Raw genomic sequence first — 20,012 nt, forward strand, 5'->3', positions numbered from 1 at the left:
GAAAAGAGACGTAATTTTACCCAACAAAAGTCACAATTTTATCAGAAAACGTTAAAAGTTTGGCAATATTATAATAATAATCGGAATTTTACTTTGCCAAATAATGACAAATGTCATGATTTTACTCAAAAAAATGTCACTATTTTACAAGAACGACAACAAATTGGCAATATTGTGAAAAAAGTTTAAAAAATTTTGATAGATTTTCGAGCGCCATGTGTAATGTTCTATATTTTCAATGGAACATTTCCAATTTTGGTGTTGTTTACTTGAATCATATTGCAGTCTACACATATCTCTTATGTGTGACTGCCATCTACTGGTCACACTTATCATTTCCCCATGTACCAAATAAAATAGCTCCGAGGTCGGTAAGCACAACCAAAATTATTCCGTACATTAGGCGCACCGGGTTATAAGGTGCACTGTCGATTTTTAAGAAAATTCAATGGTTTTAAGTGCGCCTTATAGTCCGAAAAATGTGGTTTGATTGATTGATTGAAACTTTTATTAGTATATTGCACAGTACAGTACATATTCCGTACAATTGACCACTAAATGGTAACACACAAATACGTTTTTCAACTTGTTTAAGTCGGGGTCCACGTTAATCAATTCATGGTAATTCATGGTATAAGTGAAGTGAAGTGAATTACATTTATATAGCACTTTTTCTCAAGTGACTCAAAGCGCTTTACATTGTGAAACCGCTTGTTGTGAAAAATTAGTTGGAATTTGACAAGAGAAAGGTCACAATTTCACAAGAAACACTTAGAATGTTGGCAGTATTATAGAAAAGTCTAAGTCGCAAGTCAAAATTTTACAAGAAAAACTGAACATTTGTGCAATATTATGATAAAAGTTGGAAATTTACTCAATAACAGTCGCGATTTTACAAGGAAAGCTTAACATTTTGCCAATTTTATGAAAAGAGACGTAATTTTACTCAACAAAAGTCACATTTTTATCAGAAAACGTTAAAATTTTGGCAATATTATAATAATAATCTGAATTTTACTTTGCCAAATAATGACAAAAGTCATGATTTTACTCAAAAAATGTCACTATTTTACAAGAACGACAACAAATTGGCAATATTGTGAAAAAAGTCCAAACATTTTTGATAGATTTTCGCGCGCCGTGTGTAATGTTCTATATTTTCAATGGAACATTTCCAATTTTGGTGTTGTTTACTTGAGTCATATTGCAGTCCACACATATCTCTTATGTGTGACTGCCATCTACTGGTCACACTTATCATTTCACCATGTACCAAATAAAATAGCTCCGAGGTCGGTAAGCACAACCAAAATTATTCCGTACATTTGGCGCACCGGGTTATAAGGCGCACTGTCGATTTTTAAGAAAATTCAATGATTTTAAGTGCGCCTTATAGTCCGAAAAATATGGTTTGATTGATTGATTGAAACTTTTATTAGTAGATTGCACAGTACAGTACTTATTCCGTACAATTGACCACTAAATGGTAACACACAAATACGTTTTTCAACTTGTTTAAGTCGAAGGTCCACGTTAATCAATTCATGGTAATTCATGGTATAAGTGAAGTGAAGTGAATTACATTTATATAGCACTTTTTCTCAAGTGACTCAAAGCGCTTTACATTGTGAAACCGCTTGTTGTGAAAAATTAGTTGGAATTTCACAAGAGAAAGGTCACAATTTCACAAGAAACACTTAGAATGTTGGCAGTATTATAGAAAAGTCTAAGTCGCAAGTCAAAATTTTACAAGAAAAACTGAACATTTGTGCAATATTATGATAAACGTTGGAAATTTACTCAATAACAGTCGCGATTTTACAAGGAAAGCTTAACATTTTGCCAATTTTATGAAAAGAGAAGTAATTTTACTCAACAAAAGTCACAATTTTATCAGAAAACGTTAAAATTTTGGCAATATTATAATAATAATCGGAATTTTGCTTTGCCAAATAATGACAAAAGTCATGATTTTACTCAAAAAATGTCACTATTTTACAAGAACGACAACAAATTGGCAATATTGTGAAAAAAGTTTAAAAATTTTTGATACATTTTCGAGCGCCGTGTGTAATGTTCTATATTTTCAATGGAACATTTCCAATTTTGGTGTTGTTTACTTGAGTCATATTGCAGTCCACACATATCTCTTATGTGTGACTGCCATCTACTGGCCACACTTATCATTTCACCATGTACCAAATAAAATAGCTCCGAGGTCGGTAAGCACAACCAAAATTATTCCTTACATTAGGCGCACCGGGTTATAAGGCGCACTGTCGATTTTTAAGAAAATTCAATGATTTTAAGTGCGCCTTATAGTCCGAAAAATATGGTTTGATTGATTGATTGAAACTTTTATTAGTAGATTGCACAGTACAGTACTTATTCCGTACAATTGACCACTAAATGGTAACACACGAATACGTTTTTCAACTTGTTTAAGTCGGGGTCCACGTTAATCAATTCATGGTAATTCATGGTATAAGTGAAGTGAAGTGAATTACATTTATATAGCACTTTTTCTCAAGTGACTCAAAGCGCTATACATTGTGAAACCGCTTGTTGTGAAAAAATAGTTGGAATTTCACAAGAGAAAGGTCACAATTTCACAAGAAACACTTAGAATGTTGGCAGTATTATAGAAAAGTCTAAGTCGCAAGTCAAAATTTTACAAGAAAAACTGAACATTTGTGCAATATTATGATAAAAGTTGGAAATTTACTCAATAACAGTCGCGATTTTACAAGGAAAGCTTAACATTTTGCCAATTTTATGAAAAGAGACGTAATTTTACTCAACAAAAGTCACAATTTTATCAGAAAACGTTAAAATTTTGGCAATATTACAATAATAATCGGAATTTTACTTTGCCAAATAATGACAAAAGTCATGATTTTACTCAAAAAATGTCACTATTTTACAAGAACGACAACAAATTGGCAATATTGTGAAAAAAGTCTAAACATTTTTGATAGATTTTCGAGCGCCGTGTGTAATGTTCTATATTTTCAATGGAACATTTCCAATTTTGGTGTTGTTTACTTGAGTCATATTGCAGTCCACACATATCTCTTATGTGTGACTGCCATCTACTGGTCACACTTATCATTTCACCATGCACCAAATAAAATAGCTCCGAGGTCGGTAAGCACAACCAAAATTATTCCGTACATTTGGCGCACCGGGTTATAAGGTGCACTGTCGATTTTTAAGAAAATTCAATGATTATAAGTGCGCCTTATAGTCCGAAAAATATGGTTTGATTGATTGAAACTTTTATTAGTAGATTGCACAGTACAGTACATATTCCGTACAATTGACCACTAAATGGTAACACACAAATACGTTTTTCAACTTGTTTAAGGGGTCCACGTTAATCAATTCATGGTAATTCATGGTATAAGTGAAGTGAAGTGAATTATATTTATATAGCACTTTTTCTCAAGTGACTCAAAGCGCTTTACATTGTGAAACCCAATATCTAAGTTACATTTAAACCAGTGTGGGTGGCACTGGGAGCAGGTGGGTAAAGCATCTTGCCCAAGGACACAACGGCAGTGACTAGGATGGCGGAAGCGGGGATCGAACCTGGAACCCTCAAGTTGCTAGTACGGCCGCTCTACCAACCGAGCTATACCGCCCCGTAGTATACCGAATGTTGAGGGATTACTGTAAAACTGGTAATGCTGGTGGTTTTGTGCTGCAGAGGTATTGGCTACTAGTGAGTCCGAGTAGCCACATATTGAGTGATTGGCACTTTTACAAAAAGTAAGAGTGTTGCCAGGCGGGGCTGCGTAGGAAAGAGGCTGGTTAGAAAAATTGAGTCAAACAGTAGAGCACCAAAAAAGGGCTGGCTGTAAAAAAAACAAAAAACAACCTTGTTCAGTGCTGCCAGTGTTTCCCACACATTCATTTATTTGTGGCGGCCCGCCACGAAAGAATTACGTCCGCCACAAATGGATTTTTTGGCTTTTGACTCGCTCGACCGCTCATAAAAGCAATGGGACTCTGTCTGTGAATGTACCTTGTAGTTACAACTCCGGTGCAGTAGGTGGCGGTAGCCTACTATGCATTGCAACTCCGCCAATAGCACTTAATTCACCTGGTGGGCCAGAAGAAGAAGAAGAAGAGGGACGGACGGACGGACGGGATCAAAATACGAGGGTAATATAGGTTATAGGTAGATAGGTTATAGCTGCATCGCTCGCGGCTCGTCATATATTTAACGTTAATCCGCGATTTCACCGAGCGTTTCACTGACGGTGAGCAGCCTGACGCTGCTTCATTAACACCGCCGCACGTAGTAACAGTCACGTGTTTTCATACCGACGAGCTAACGTGTCCAGGTTATAACCCTGTTGTCAATAAACACACATGGACTGAAGCTAAATTGTCCACTGTCCACTGCAGCATGTGAATGCAATGAAAAGAATAAAATCTGAGCCAACCAGCTGTTAAAATGTTGTCCAGGTTAATGTTTTGGCCATTAAAGGCCCTTCATTTCAAGATTTCAACTGTGATCGGGCTTTAAACAGGTGGCTGACCTGTTCAGATGAGTGTAACTGCTACTGGTCAAATAATGTGAAATAGCATTTAATTTTACATGTATGCAATGCCATTTAAATGTAATTATAGATAATAATAATAATAAATACTGTGTAGTGTTGTAAATAGTCAACGGGAAGAATTTTAGTAAGATATAAGCCATGAGCACTACACAGCCAGAAAAAAACCTAGGCAGGACAAGTAAAAATATTGGGGCAAGTAGATTTGAGAAGTCGGGCAAGTAGAAAAAAAACCTTAACGTTGAACCCTGCATGTGTTGAGCTGCTGCCGCTTAAGGTTAGACGGCACTGTACATAGAGCGGTTCTGCTCGTTAGTAATAAATTCTAATGTTGGATGTTCACTCCTTCAGACAGATGAGTATAGAAAAATATTTTCAACGGCCGAAAAGGGCTCGACTTGGAGGAGGTAGGCCTACAGTCTGGACCACAGATGCGACCTGTTCAGCAGCAGCAGGAGGAGGAGGAGGAGGTTGACTGACTGTGGCAGGACACCTCTGCCTCTGTTTCACTTCATGTTGCTGGTAAATAATATGGTTGTAGTAGTAGGCTAAAGTTAAATTATTTAGTATTCACTAATTAAAGGGGCAGAGCTTTAAGAGACATTTTAGCTTTTATATTTTATAAGATATATTTTTTGTAAGAACCACAATTAATAAATATATTTCAGTGACTCATTATTTGTTCAAATGTGTATATAAATATGTACATACAATGTTGTAATTATATTCCAACTCCGCGTTCTTCTTGGTCATCGCCGCTGCCGCCGCCACCCCCCCCGACCACACCACCACAAATAGATGCCTGTCCTGTGGGAAACACTGACTGCAGTTTGCTTTTAAACTTAATGCAAGCCTCACTGCACAACATGGAATTGGTAGATTAACACTGACTTGGTGCAATAGTTGGTTGGTTGGTTTAATCTTGTTTACAATTCAACATGTCAGGAAGGGAAATTATCAGCCGAGGACGAACACGGAAATGCACCCCCACCTTTGGACATCGTGTCCTCCGGACTAAAGAGGAAAAGAACCATCCGGATTGTTCTAGGCGCAAAGTGTATAAGCCAGCATGTGTGATGGTATGGGGGTGTATTAGTGCCCAAGACATGGGTAACTTACACATCTGTGAAGGCACCATTAATGCTGAAAGGTACATACAGGTTTTGGAGCAACATATGTTGCCATCCAAGCAACGTCTTTTTCATGGACGCCCCTGCTTATTTCAGCAAGACAATGCCAAGCCACACTGTGTACGTGCTACAACAGCGTGGCTTTGTAGTAGAAGAGTGCGGGTACTGAAATAATTTTTTCCAATCATTTTGGAACTCGCAAGCGTACTTCTTCTTTTTACTCGTCGTCGCCATGTCTCTTCTTCGTTCTTCTGATTCGTCTCTGTTATGATTTTTGGACATTACTACTTGCCGTAGTTTTGAAGCAATGCATGATGGGAATCCGGATGTTGTGTGTCAGTGTATTAACGTGCCGGCTGGAATAAACACACGCTGAGAAATAGCTCCGTGCCTGCCTACTTTATGGGTTATGGATAAACCTATGGATAACGGAGACATATATAATAGTCTCCTTTTCAGGTGAGAGAGGACGCTAAAGGCAGTGCCTTTAAGGCACGCCCCTAATATTGTTGTCTGGGTGGAAATCGGGAGAAATTCGGGAGAATGGTTGCCCCAGGGAGATTTTCAGGAGGGGCACTGAAATTCGGAGTCTCCCAGGAAAATCGTGAGGGTTGGCAAGTATGCCACGGACGTATTTCCTGAGTTCATAAACATCATATGAATTATAGAAAAAGGAAAAAAAGATTTTGTGACGATAAGAAATAACGATGTAATCATGGTTGTATCGACTCGATACGCTCCTGTACTTGAGATATCATTACAGTGGATGTCAGGTGTAGATCCACCCATGGCATTTAGGGGTGCTATTGTCACGGCCAGGGCGTATTCCAATGCGCCCTCATCCTTGCGCTCTGCTTGTCGCACCTCGGGACACGCCCACGGCCGCGCACATCCAGGGACGCGCCGGGCACGTCTCCGCCCTGCAGCAGCCGCCAGCGGCAATCATTCCCCGGCAATCAGCGCACCTGCCTGCAATGAAGGAGCTGCCTTCATAAACCTGCACAACCTGCCATGCCGTTGCCGGAATATAATCTTCTGTTGGCGTACAGTAAGCGATCATCCTGCTCTATGCAAACCTTCCTCCGCTCTCTGTGTTATCCTCCGTCGTGTTTATATGGTCTCACGTTTTCCCTTGTCGTCCTTGCTGCAGTCTGCCTTTGTTCCACGTGTCGAGCTGTGCGTCTCAACATTCCTCGTTTCTCCCCCTGCTTCCCGGACTGCCTCTTGGATCTCGACCTCCCGCTTGGACACGGATCTCTCTCTGCCCTGGATCATCTGCCTGCCCCATGGACTTCCGTGTTCCTTCGCTCTCGACAACATTAGGTAACACACACCTCAGCTAACTAAATAAATGATAAATGGGTTGTACTTGTATAGCGCTTTTCTACCTTCAAGGTACTCAAAGCGCTTTGACACTACTTCCACATTTACCCATTCACACACACATTCACACACTGATGGAGGGAGCTGCCATGCAAGGCGCTAACCAGCACCCATCAGGAGCAAGGGTGAAGTGTCTTGCTCAGGACACAATGGACATGACGAGGTTGGTACTAGGTGGGGATTGAACCAGGGACCCTCGGGTCACGCACGGCCACTCTTCCACTGCGCCACGCCGTCCCTTACACTTACACTACACACATAGTCTTACACTATACACACTCTTGGATTTTGTCACACTCCATTTCTTTAGATTAGTTTGTTAGTATTGTTTAGCATTATTATTTATATATATATATATATATATATATATATATATATATATATATATATGTATATATATATATATATATATATATATATATATATATATATATATATATATATATATATATATAAAATAAATTATTGAACATTATGATCCCCTGGTGCCTGTTGCCGTCACCTCCCCTCCAAACCACAACAATGACATGACGACGCGCCCGTTAAAACAAACAAACAAAAAAAAAATATATATATATACATATATAGGCAACCGGTACTTTTCAAACCGAGTATAGTACCGTTTTTGATACAATAGTACCGCGATACTTTACTAGTACCAGAACACACCTCAGCTAACTACACACATAGTCTTATACCATACACACTCTTGGATTTTGTCACACTCCCTTTCTTTAGATTAGTTTGTTAGTATCGTTTAGCATTATTATATATATTGACTATATACTGTATATATATATATATATATATATATATATATATATATATACATATATATATATATATATATATATATATATATATATATATATATATACATATATATATATATATATATATATATAAATAAAATAAATTATTGAACATTAGGATCCCCTGGTGTCTGTTGCCGTCACCTCCCCTCCAAACCACAACAGTGACATGACAACGCGCCCATTAAAACAAAAAAATATAAATATATATATATACATATATAGGCAACCGGTACTTTCCAAACCGAGTGTAGTACCGTTTCCGATACAATAGTACCGCGATACTATACTAGTACCGGTACACACCTCAGCTAACTACACACATAGTCTTACACCATACACACTCTTGGATTTTGTCACACTCCATTTCTTTAGATTAGTTTGTTAGTATTGTTTAGCATTATTATGTATATTGACTATATATATATATATATATATGTATATATATATATATATATATATATATATATATATATATATATATATATATATGTATACATATATAATAAATTATTGAACATTATGAGCCCCTGGTGTCTGTTGCCGTCACCTCCCCTCCAAACCACAACAATGACGTGACGACGCGCCCGTTAAAACAAACAAAAAAAAATAAAAATACATATATAGGCAATATACTATACTAGTACCGGTACACTTCTCAGCTAACTACACACATAGTCTTACACCATACACACTCTTGGATTTTGTCACACTCCATTTCTTTAGATTAGTTTGCTAGTATTGTTTAGCATTATTATATATATTGACTATATATATATATATATATATAATAAATTATTGAACATTATGACCCCCTGGTGTCTGTTGCCGTCACCTCCCCTCCAAACCACAACAATGACGTGATGACGCGCCTGTTAAAACAAACAAAAAAAAAAAAAATATATATACATATATAGGCAACCGAGTATAGTACCGTTTTCGATACAATAGTACCGCGATACTATACTAGTACCGGTGTACCGTACAACCCTAGTACCATCTTTTATTTAATGCTCTTTTTATATATTTTCCCGTTGCTATCCTTGTCTCTGTCCGATCAAATAAAGCTACCAGAGTGGAACTTTGGTAAGCCGTCCACCACCACCACCTCCACATCCCCCACGAGCCACTCTTATTACTAGAGATCACTCTGACACTTCCTTTGCCCTTTTCACCGTCTGACTGACAAGAATCCAATGTGTGTGCCTTCTCCCAGGATTTTGACTGTTTATGTAAACGGAGATTAGAAATGCAATAAAACTGTCACATGAAGAAAGCCGCTGCCATGATGTCAACTTGAGTGCTGTCGCTCGTATCGTCCTAGATTCATCTCTCTCCTGAACACACACAGACTTGTGCGTAGAGATAAGGGTACATTTAAAATATTATCTGTCAGTTCTCCAAATAGTACTTTGAAGATGGTAAAAACGAAAAGAAAGTGTGTTCGGTAAGAGACAATGCACAGTCGGTATTTTCCACGGTCCGTGTTGTTGCAGTCATTTGCTGGTGTGTACAGGTTTGTGTCACGGTTCAGGCCGTGATGGCTCCCTGGATACGGAGACCGAGGTAGCCTCCGCCCCGGTTTCCATGGCAGCGGTCGGCTTTATTACTCTCACTTTTAGTCCTCGCCAGCGCTCCTCGTTGTACGCCGACCGGGGAGGGGGGAGGCTTCATCGCCAACCCCCCCCCCACCCCCCCCCCCCCCGCCCCCCCCCCCCCCCCCCCCCCCCCCCCGAGGTGTGTTTTGCAGCAGTTAAGAAACTTGTCAGGAATGAGAGATGGCTGATGTGTGGCTAAACGAAGCACAATGGAAGAAAAAGCCATCACACAATTTCACAGTTGACTCGCTTCTGACCGCTGCCGCCTGACGCGCGCGGTTGTTTGTTTGTGTACACGCGCACGCAAACGCGGACGAGATGAGCTTGAAATGAGAACTCCAGCAAACGTCAATAAAGTCATCCAATGTTTACTTCAAAGGGAGACAGTGGAGATCGGTATTCTTTACACCGGTCTTTTTCGACCTTTTTTTTTTGGAGCCGAGGCACATTTTTTTTGCGTTGAAAAAAATCTGCAGGCACCAGCGGTGGGTAGAGTAGCCAGAAATTGTACTCAAGTAAGAGTACTGTTACTTTAGAGATTTATTACTCAAGTAAAAGTATCGCGCGTCCTGGACCAGCTTTGCATAAAATATGTGACCACTCCTTTTAGAGGCGGCTTTAGTATTGTTAACTGTGGAACTCCTGAATAAAAAGAGAGACGCAAGAGCTGGACCTTAGAGCGTAGGGCGAGACTGTGACTAAGTGTGCAGCTCCATGCGTTCTCCTCATGAGCTAAATTGAACTCTGTCTCTGATTGATTCCTTGCTTCTTGTCTGATTAATAGATGTCATCAGTGTTTGAACCTGACAATATGTGTGTGTGTGTGTATATATATATATATATATATATATATATATATACACACACATATATATATACATACATTGATATATACAGTATATAATTTATATTTATTTATTTTGCCGTTTTTGTTTACATGTTAAAGGTGTTTTAATGAATATACATGCATGTTTAACACATATAGATTCCTTTATTTCATGAAGACAAGAATATAAGTTGGTGTATTACCTGATTTTGATGACTTGCATTGATTGGAATCAAACAGTAGTGATGATAACGTCCACGTTTTCAAATGGAGGAGAAAAAAAGTTCCTCCTTTCTGTCTAATACCACATGAAAGTGGTTGGTTTTTGGCTTCTTATTTGTCCAGCTTCCATATTCGTTTTTATACACTTTACAAGAAATACATTGGCGGCAAATTCCGTAGCTTGCTAGCTTGTTTGCGCTGGCTTTCGGGGACTCTTATTTTGAAAGCGCAGGCGCGATGGAGCGGCACTTTTATTGTGAAGACAGGAACTGTGCAGGCAGTCTTTAGGCTTTTGACGGGATGTACGGTTGAAATAAAAAAAGGGTCTTTTTTCCTTCACGCTTTTGATTGATTGATTGAAACTTTTATTAGTAGATTGCACAGTACAGTACATATTCCGTACAATTGACCACTAAATGGTAACACCCGAATACGTTTTTCAACTTGTTTAAGTCAGGTCATGTGACCGCCTGGCTCTGTTTGATTGGTCCAACGTCACCAGTGACTGCATCTGATTGGTGGAACGGAGTGAACGTCACCAGTGACTGTATTTGTTGAAACGCAGGCACTATGAAGGTTTGTCTGACAGACCAAAACAAACAAAGCGTGCATTAACAGATCGATAAAAATTAGTAGCGAGTAGCGAGCTGAATGTAGATAAAAGTAGCGGAGTAAAAGTAGCGTTTCTTCTCTATAAATATACTCAAGTAAAAGTAAAAGTATGTTGCATTAAAACTACTCTTAGAAGTACAATTTATCCCAAAAGTTACTCAAGTAGATGTAACGGAGTAAATGTAGGGCGTTACTACCCACCTCTGGCAGGCACACAGAAATCATTAAAAAAAAAACCACGAAACTTGGTACCTCAGTACCAAGTACTCGTCGAACTATTTCACCAAAGTAAGTGATGCTCACAGGTACACCAGAGGGACTTCGTCAGACCTCGTCCCCTGCAAATTCAAGACTCTCATGGGAAAACAAATGCCTTTTCCATATGTGTTGGGAAATTGTGTTCGATGTAAATATAAACGGAATACAATGATTTGCAAATAATTTTCAACCCATATTCAATTAAATGCACTACAAAGACAACATATTTCATGTTCAAACTCATAAACTTTATTTATTTTTTTCAAATAATAATTAACTTTAGAATTTCATGGCTGCAACACGTGACAAAGTAGTTGGGAAAGGGCATGTTCACCACTGTGTTACATCACCTTTTCTTTTAACAACACTCAATAAACGATTGGGAACTGAGGAAACTAATTGTTGAAGCTTTGAAATCGGAATTTTTTCCCATTCTTGTTTTATGTGCTTCATAATGCGCCACACATTTTCGATGGGAGACAGGTCTGGACTGCAGGCAGAGCAGGAAAGTACCCACACTCTTTTTCTACGAAGCCACGCTGTTGTAACACGTGCTGAATGTGGCTTGGCATTGTCTCGCTGAAATAAGCAGGGGCGTCCATGAAAAAGACGGCGCTTAGATGGCAGCATATGTTGTTCCAAAACCTGTATGTACCTTTCAGCATTAATGGTGCTTTCACAGATGTGTAAGTTACCCATGTCTTGGGCACTAATGCACCCCCATACCATCACAGATGCTGGCTTTTGAACTTTGCCTCGATAACAGTCTGGATGGTTCGCTTCCCCTTTGGTCCGGACGACACGATGTCGAATATTTCCAAAAACAATTTGAAATGTGGACTCGTCAGACCACAGAACACTTTTCCGCTTTGCATCAGTCCATCTCAGATGATCTCGGGCCCAGAGAACCCGGCGGCGTTTCTGGGTGTTGTTGATAAATGGCTTTCGCTTTTCATAGTAGAGCTTTAACTTGCACTTACAGATGTAGCGACAAACTGTATTTAGTGACAGTGGTTTTCTGAAGTGTTCCTGAGCCCATGTGGTGATATCCTTTAGAAATTGATGTCGGTTTTTGATACAGTCTGAGGGATCGAAGGTCACGGTCATTCAATGTTGGTTTCCGGCCATGCCGCTTACGTGGAGTGATTTCTCCACATTCTCTGAACCTTTTGATGATATTATGGACCGTAGATGTTGAAATCCCTAAATTTCTTGCAATTGCACTTCGAGAAACGTTGTTCTTAAACTGTTTGACTATTTGCTCACACAATTGTGGACAAAAGGGGGGAAACCTCGCCCCATCCTTTCTTGTGAAAGACTGAGCATTTTTTGGGAAGCTGTTTTTATACCCAATCATGGCACCCACCTGTTCCCAATTAGCCTGCACACCTGTGGGATGTTCCAAATAAGTGTTTGATGACCATTCCTCAACTTTATCAGTATTTATTGCCACCTTTCCCAACATCTTTGTCACGTGTTGCTGGCATCAAATTCTAAAGTTAATGATTATTTGCAAAAAAAAAAAAAAGTTTTATCAGTTTGAACATCAAATATGTTGTCTTTGTAGCATATTCAACTGAATTTGGGTTGAAAATGATTTGCAAATCAGTGTATTTCGTTTATAATTACATTTAACACAATTTCCCAACTCATATGGAAACGGGGTTTGTATTTTGCCACCACACAGTGGAATGCAGTACCAACAGACCTTAAAATTCGAACTTCCCTACTAAATTTTAAAACTGCCATATTTAAAAACTGATAGTTAAGTTCAACACGCGCATCCCCAAAAGGGACAAGTGGTAGAAAATGGATGGATGGATGGACAGTCCTGGAAATGACCCAATAAAGCCAAAACATCTCAATTATAGTTGTATAGTACTTATGATGTGTTTGTACTATTGTTAAAGAGGTCCACATTCATTTAAAAGCCTCACCTTTTCTCCTCCAATCATATTGCTGGGTATTGCGGCCAAACGACTCAATTTGTGTTTCATCTGACATCACATGGACAAAGATAAGACCTTCTGGAGGAACAAAAATTGAGCTGTTTGGCCTTTAACACAGATTTTTATGCTGTCTTCAGAGATTCAGTTTTTTTGGTGGTACTCGAAGCCTTTCTGGGTACCTGCGAAAGGGTGTTCAGCGTGGTTAGAAAAATAGTGACAGAGAATAGAACAAGGATGGACAATTCAACCCTTAACTCAACAATGAGTAGATGAGTGTTATGTGTGTGTATATGTGTAAATAAATGAACTGAGGAGTAGTTGCCAGAAAAAATGGTGGAAATAGAGCTTTGGAAAACCAGGAATTTTGGAAAATCCTGAAATTTTTTTTTTACTTGGAAAAAGGGCAGTTTAAATTTCCAGGATGGTGGAATGTGTTGAAGGTGGAATGGTTGAATTGGGTTAAAAAAATGTGGGAGGAGTAGTTGCCAGAAAAAATGGTGGAAATAGTGCTTTGGAAAAAAGGAATTCTGAAAAATCCTGGAATTTTTTTTAACTTGTAAAAAGGGTAGTTTAAATGTTCAGGATGGTGGAATGTGTTGAAGGTGGAATGGTTGAATTGGGTTAAAAAATGTGGGAGGAGTAGTTGGCAAAAAAAAAAAGGGGAAAAAGTGCTTTGGAAAACCAGGAAATCTGGAAAATCTTGGAATTTTTTTAACTTGGAAAAAGAGTAGTTTACATTTCCAGGGTGGTAGAATGTGTTGAAGGTGAAATGGTTGAATTGGGTTGAAAAATGTGGGAGGAGTAGTTGCCAGAAAAAATGGTGGAAATAGAGCTTTGGAAAACCAGGAATTTTGGAAAATCCTGGAATGTTTTTTTATTTGGAAAAAGGGTAGTTTAAATTTCCAGGATGGTGAAATGTGTTGAAGGTGGAATGGTTGAATTGGGTTAAAAAATGTGGGAGGAGTAGTTGCCAAAAAAAAAATGGGGAAATAGTGCTTTGCAAAACCAGGAATTTTGGAAAATCCTGGACATTTTTTTTACTTGAAAAAAGGGTAGTTTAAATTTCCAGGATGATGAAATGTGTTGAAGGTGGAATGGTTGAATTGGGTTAAAAAATGTGGGAGGAGTAGTTGCCAAAAAAAAATGGGGAAATAGTGCTTTGCAAAACCAGGAATTTTGGAAAATCCTGGAATTTTTTTTTACTTGAAAAAAGGGTAGTTTAAACTTCCAGGATGGTGAAATGTGTTGAAGGTGGAATGGTTGAATTGGGTTAAAAAATGTGAGAGGAGTAGTTGCCAAAAAAAAAATGGGGAAATAGTGCTTTGGAAAACCAGGAATTTTGGAAAATCCTGGAATGTTTTTTTACTTGGAAAAAGGGTAGTTTAAATTTCCAGGATGGTGAAATGTGTTCAAGGTGGAATGATGAAATTGGGTTAAAAATGTGGGAGGAGTAGTTGCCAAAAAAAATATGGGGAAATAGTGCTTTGGAAAACCAGGAATTTTGGAAAATCCTGGAATTTTTTTTACTTGAAAAAAGGGTAGTTTAAATTTCCAGGATGGTGAAATGTGTTGAAGGTGGAATTGTTGAATTGGGTTGAAAAATGTGGGAGGAGTAGTTGCCAGAAAAAATGGTGGAAATAGAGCTTTGGAAAACCAGGAATTTTGGAAAATCCTGGAATGTTTTTTTATTTGGAAAAAGGGTAGTTTAAATTTCCAGGATGGTGGAATATGTTGAAGGTGGAATGGTTGACTTGGGTTAAAAATGTGGGAGGAGTAGTTGCCAAAAAAAATATGGGGAAATAGTGCTTTGGAAAACCAGGAATTTTGGAAAATCCTGGAATTTTTTTTTTACTTGAAAAAAGGGTAGTTTAATCTTCCAGGATGGTGAAATGTGTTGAAGGTGGAATGGTTGAATTGGGTTAAAAAATGTGGGAGGAGTAGTTGCCAAAAAAAAAAAGGGGAAATAGTGCTTTGCAAAACCAGGAATTTTGGAAAATCCTGGAATTTTTTTTTTACTTGAAAAAAAGGGTAGTTTAAATTTCCAGGATGGTGAAATGTGTTGAAGTTGGAATGGTTGAATTGGGTTAAAAAATGTGGGAGAAGTAGTAGCCAAAAAAAAAAATGGGGAAATAGTGCTTCGGAAAACCAGGAATTCTGGAAAATCCTGGAATTTCTTTTTACTTGAAAAAAGGGTAGTTTAAATTTCCAGGATGGTGAAATGTGTTGAAGGTGGAATGGTTGAATTGGGTTAAAAAATGTGGGAGGAGTAGCTGCCAAAAAAAGGGGAAATAGTGCTTTGGAAAACCAGGAATTTTGGAAAATCTTGGAATGTTTTTTTATTTGGAAAAAGGGTAGTGTACATTTCCAGGATGGTGGAATATGTTGAAGGTGGAGTGGTTGAATTGGGTTAAAAATGTGGGAGGAGTAGTTGCCAAAAAAAATATGGGGAAATAGTGCTTTGGAAAACCAGGAATTTTGGAAAATCCTGGAATTTTTTTTTACTTGAAAAAAAGGGTAGTTTAAATTTCCAGGATGGTGAAATGTGTTGAAGGTGGAATGGTTGAATTGGGTTAAAAAATGTGGGAGAAGTAGTAGCCAAAAAAAAAAAATGGGGAAATAGTGCTTCGGAAAACCAGGAATTCTAGAAAATCCTGGAATTTTCTTTTTGTTTACATTTCCAAGGTGGTGGAATGTGTTGAAGGTGGACTGGTTTCAATCGATTAAAAAATGTAGAAATGGTGGAAGTTTGAAAAATGGCCAATTCATTTTGAATGGGAAAAATGTCCCGCAAAAAAACCTGGAATTCTGGGAAATCTGGGAATTTTTGGAATTTGTCAAGGGAAAGCCCGCGATTCCCGAATAAGGTGAACAGTTTGAAGTTGGAACGGTTTGAATCGGGTGAAAATGTGGAGGGTAGAGCGCGCCCAAAATCTGGAGGAGAAGAAGAAAAACCATATGGATGCTTTGGAGCATTCACACAAATATGATGATGTACCAAACTGTTAATGTGCGTTCATATCATCCAATTTTGGTCCAGCAAGACCTTTTAATTGGGTACTTTTACCGCTGAAAGCATCACCTTCTGGCAGGACATTATTTCTGCCGCAGCTTGATAAAAAAAAAAAAGAAAAAAAAAAAAGGGGGAAATGGTGCTTTGGAAAACCAGGAAATCTGGAAAATCCTGGAATTTTTTTAACTTGGAAAAAGAGTAGTTTACATTTCCAGGGTGGTAGAATGTGTTGAAGGTGAAATGGTTGAATTGGGTTGAAAATTGTGGGAGGAGTAGTTGCCAGAAAAAATGATGGAAATAGAGCTTTGGAAAACCAGGAATTTTGGAAAATCCTGGAATTTTTTTTTACTTGAAAAAAGGGTAGTTTAATCTTCCAGGATGGTGAAATGTGTTGAAGGTGGAATTGTTGAATTGGGTTAAAAAAATGTGGGAGGAGTAGTTGCCCAAAAAAAAAGGGAAAATAGTGCTTTGGAAAACCAGGAAATCTGGAAAATCCTGGAATTTTTTTAACTTGAAAAAAGAGTAGTTTACATTTCCAGGGTGGTAGAATGTGTTGAAGGTGAAATGGTTGAATTGGGTTGAAAATTGTGGGAGGAGTAGTTGCCAGAAAAAATGATGGAAATAGAGCTTTGGAAAACCAGGAATTTTGGAAAATCCTGGAATTTTTTTTTACTTGAAAAAAGGGTAGTTTAATCTTCCAGGATGGTGAAATGTGTTGAAGGTGGAATTGTTGAATTGGGTTAAAAAAATGTGGGAGGAGTAGTTGCCCAAAAAAAAAGGGAAAATAGTGCTTTGGAAAACCAGGAAATCTGGAAAATCCTGGAATTTTTTTAACTTGAAAAAAGAGTAGTTTACATTTCCAGGGTGGTAGAATGTGTTGAAGGTGAAATGGTTGAATTGGGTTGAAAAATGTGGGAGGAGTAGTTGCCAGAAAAAATGATGGAAATAGAGCTTTGGGAAACCAGGAATTTTGGAAAATCCTGGAATGTTTTTTTATTTGGAAAAAGGGTAGTTTAAATTTCCAGGATGGTGGAATGTGTTGAAGGTGGAATGGTTGAATTGGGTTAAAAAATGTGGGAGGAGTAGTTGCCAAAAAAAAATAAAAATGGGGAAATAGTGCTTTGGAAAACCAGGAAATCTGGAAAATCCTGGAATTTTTTTAACTTGAAAAAAGAGTAGTTTACATTTCCAGGGTGGTAGAATGTGTTGAAGGTGAAATGGTTGAATTGGGTTAAAAAAGGTGGGAGGAGTAGTTGCCAAAACAAATATGGGGAAATAGTGCTTTGGAAAACCATGAATTTTGGAAAATCCTGGAATTTTTTTTTACTTGAAAAAAGGGTAGTTTAAATTTCCAGGATGTTGGAATGTGTTGAAGGTGGAATGGTTGAATTGGGTTAAAAAATGTGGGAGGAGTAGCTGCCAAAACAAAATGGGGAAATAGTGCTTTGGAAAACCAGGAATTCTGGAAAATCCTGGAATTTTCTTTTTGTTTACATTTCCAAGGTGGTGGAATGTGTTGAAGGTGGACTGGTTTCAGTCGGTTGAAAAATGTAGAAATGGTGGAAGTTTGAAAAATGGCCAATTCATTTTGAATGGGAAAAATGTCCCGCAAAAAAACCTGGAATTCTGGGAAATCTGGGAATTTTTGGAATTTGTCAAGGGAAAGCCCGCAATTCCGGAATAGGCTGAACAGTTTGAAGTTGGAACGGTTTGAATCGGGTGAAAAATGTGGCGGGTAGAGCGCGCCCAAAATCTGGAGAAGAAGAAGAAAAACCATATGGATGCTTTGGAGCATTCACACAAATATGACGATGTACCAAACTGTTAATGTGCGTTCATATCATCCAATTTTGGTCCAGCAAGACCTTTTAATTGGGTACTTTTACCGCCGAAAGCATCACCATCTGGTAGGACATTATTTCTGCCGCAGCTTGATAAAAAAAAAAAAAAAAAAAAAAAAAAAGGGGAAATGGTGCTTTGGAAAACCAGGAAATCTGGAAAATCCTGGAATTTTTTTTAACTTGGAAAAAGAGTAGTTTACATTTCCAGGGTGGTAGAATGTGTTGAAGGTGAAATGGTTGAATTGGGTTGAAAAATGTGGGAGGAGTAGTTGCCAGAAAAAATGATGGAAATAGAGCTTTGGAAAACCAGGAATTTTGGAAAATCCTGGAATGTTTTTTTATTTGGAAAAAGGGTAGTTTAAATTTCCAGGATGGTGGAATATGTTGAAGGTGGAATGGTTGAATTGGGTTAAAAATGTGGGAGGAGTAGTTGCCAAAAAAAATATGGGGAAATAGTGCTTTGGAAAACCAGGAATTTTGGAAAATCCTGGAATTTTTTTTTACTTGAAAAAACGGTAGTTTAATCTTCCAGGATGGCGAAATGTGTTGAAGGTGGAATGGTTGAATTGGGTTAAACAATGTGGGAGGAGTAGTTGCCAGAAAAAATGGTGGAAATAGAGCTTTGGAAAACCAGGAATTTTGGAAAATCCTGGAATGTTTTTTTACTTGGAAAAAGAGTAGTTTAAATTTCCAGGATAGTGGAATGTGTTGAAGGTGGAATGGTGGAATTGGATTAAAAATGTGGGAGGAGTAGTTGCCAAAAAAAATGGGGAAATAGTGCTTTGGAAAACCAGGAATTTTGGAAAATCCTGGAATTTTTTTTTACTTGGAAAAAAAGGGTAGTTTAAATTTCCAGGATGGTGAAATGTGTTGAAGGTGGAATGGTTGAATTGGGTTAAAAAATGTGGGAGGAGTAGTTGCCAAAAAAAAAAAACGGGAAATAGTGCTTCGGAAAACCAGGAATTCTGGAAAATCCTGGAATTTTCTTTTTGTTTACATTTCCAGGGTGGTGGAATGTGTTGAAGGTGGACTGGTTTGAATCGGTTGAAAAATTTAGAAATGGCCAATTCATTTTGAATGGGAAAAATGTCCCGCAAAAAAACCTGGAATTCTGGGAAATCTGGGAATTTTTGGAATTTGTCAAGGGAAAGCCCGCGATTCCCAAATAAGGTGAACAGTTTGAAGTTGGAACGGTTTGAATCGGGTGAAAAATGTGGCGGGTAGAGCGCGCCCAAAATCTGGAGAAGAAGAAGAAAAACCATATGGATGCTTTGGAGCATTCACCCAAATATGATGATGTACCAAACTGTTAATGTGCATTCATATCATCCAATTTTGGTCCAGCAAGACCTTTTAATTGGGTACTTTTACCGCTGAAAGCATCACCATCTGGCAGGACATTATTTCTGCCGCAGCTTGATAAAAAAAAAAAAAAAAAAAAAAAAAAAAAAAAAAAGGGGAAATGGTGCTTTGGAAAACCAGGAAATCTGGAAAATCCTGGAATTTTTTTAACTTGGAAAAAGAGTAGTTTACATTTCCAGGGTGGTAGAATGTGTTGAAGGTGAAATGGTTGAATTGGGTTGAAAAATGTGGGAGGAGTAGTTGCCAGAAAAAATGATGGAAATAGAGCTTTGGAAAACCAGGAATTTTGGAAAATCCTGGAATGTTTTTTTATTTGGAAAAAGGGTAGTTTAAATTTCCAGGATGGTGGAATATGTTGAAGGTGGAATGGTTGAATTGGGTTAAAAATGTGGGAGGAGTAGTTGCCAAAAAAAATATGGGGAAATAGTGCTTTGGAAAACC

This window comes from Nerophis lumbriciformis, linkage group LG28 (genome assembly GCF_033978685.3).
Source record: "Nerophis lumbriciformis linkage group LG28, RoL_Nlum_v2.1, whole genome shotgun sequence".
Classification (NCBI taxonomy): Eukaryota; Metazoa; Chordata; class Actinopteri; order Syngnathiformes; family Syngnathidae; genus Nerophis; species Nerophis lumbriciformis.